We start from the raw sequence: 1,866 nt of genomic DNA, 5'->3' as shown, positions 1-1,866 counted from the left end.
GCAGGAATGAGGCGGGTTTTGAGACAGAAGAGCAATGGGACTTCAGTAAGGAAAGAGGCTGGAGTGGAATCATGAATACAGCCAGGGCTTTCCTCAGGTTTTACTGATCCTTCTTATATTTTCCCCTACCCCTTTTGCCCCCATGGACTGTTGCCCTTGTTCTCTCGTTTGGCTGAGCAGTGCTGACACTCTGCTCTTCCTGCATCCCACAGCCCAGAGTCTCTCTGGAATGTTCCTCCAGCTATTTGCCTCACAGGGCTTCAGCTCCCTGCTTTTGCAGGGCACTCTGGTGTAAATTCCTCATCTAACAGATATAATAGTCGGACAAATAATAAATTCTTCCCTGGCATCTTGTGTGCCCAGTTAGAGGAGTCCCCAACCCCACAAGGGCAGCGTTGATCACATTACTTGTTGTTACCTACAGGGCGATCTCAATATTTAAATTCTTTTAAAAGTACTCCAACAGATTAGAATCTTTTCCATTTTTTAAATCGATGTATACAGGGAAAAGTAACTTTCAGCACAGTGAGGTTTTTCTCTCAATTTCCAGTGACTGAGCGTGCGCCGATGTGTGGGGTGGTGCTCTCTGCCTCTGCACCGTGTATGAATGTAGGTGTTCATCGCCCTCTCCGAAGGGCACGGGGTGCACAGATGTCTCTTTCAGATTTCATCTTCTGCGTCAATGAAAACATCGGAATTTCCCCGGGCTGCTCACTGAGGCACCGTGCTCACGCTTGCTGGCTTTTCGCTGTCCAGAAAGGGTGGATCCACTTACACATGTCACTTCACCTTCCGCCCGTGTATGTTGGATGCGTGTACAAGCTCGTAACTGGTGGCTAGATGTGAACTGTGAACATTGGCCTTGAAGAAGCATTTCCAGAAAATACAGCATTGCCTTCGGGACTGGGCGCTCCAGCCTCCGAGTTTTCGGGTAGCTGCTGGTGTGCCTGCAGCAGGTTTTGGTTATGGAGCAGAAGGAGCAGAGCTGGCAGTACCATTCTGTCCTGAGGAGCCGCGCCATTCGCGGGGGTCAAAGCGAGCCCAGCTCTGCTGGAACTGTCACTTCTTGGCAGTCATTTCTGCCCCTGGTCATTTGAGACAATGCTCTTGAGGAATGGGCACATTGGCCTGTGACGAGGGAGCTCAGGACAGTGATCCTCACCACCAACCCCTCTTCTAGCCCTTTGTCATACTGGCCAGTTCATCTTTGCAAGGGTGTTAGAGAATTGGTTGCCTCTGCCTTGTCTTTGAGCTAGTTGAGTCATCTCTTCCAGGAAAATCCTGTGTAACCAGCTGTGGCTGTTATGAAGTGTTGCTCCATAAATACCAGCTGCTCAGAGCAGGCAGCCCAGCACAAGTGTCTCCTACCAGGACTCCCAGTACGTTTGCATTACCACGAGACACCGAGTGGTTCAGAGAGTGCAGTATTTTGCAGCTTTGTCGGAAAGTAATGCTTGGTTTTGCCCAAAGGCCAGTGCCACATGCATGGAAGGATTCCCAGGGTGCAGGTGATGGTTTGTGGCTGTGCTTGGAACTGCAAGTATCCTGGTGTTTAACCCAGAAAACTGCTGCTGTTCTGCTGGGACTCGTGATCCCAACTCATGTGGTGATGCTGCCATGTCACTTCAGCCTCCGAAGGGCTGGAGCGACGGTCTTGCTGCGGTCTCTCTCTGAGACCACCGGAGCAGCAGATCCTCACGAGCAGAGGAGCAAAGCTGCTCCTTCTGTTCTCATCGACGCAGAGCCGCAGGTGTGGAGAAGGGGCTTGGGGGTTTACTCCCCATGCGTGTGGGCGATCCGGTTTTGAACTGGGCGGCTCGCAGGGGCTCCCTTAAAAATATAACCCACAGCTAACGGGGATGTCCG

The sequence above is a fragment of the Buceros rhinoceros genome, unplaced genomic scaffold (assembly GCF_000710305.1).
Source record: "Buceros rhinoceros silvestris isolate BGI_N320 unplaced genomic scaffold, ASM71030v1 scaffold10348, whole genome shotgun sequence".
Taxonomy (NCBI): domain Eukaryota; kingdom Metazoa; phylum Chordata; class Aves; order Bucerotiformes; family Bucerotidae; genus Buceros; species Buceros rhinoceros.
The sequence above is the reverse complement of the archived record's forward strand: the minus strand, read 5'-3'. Positions refer to the sequence as shown.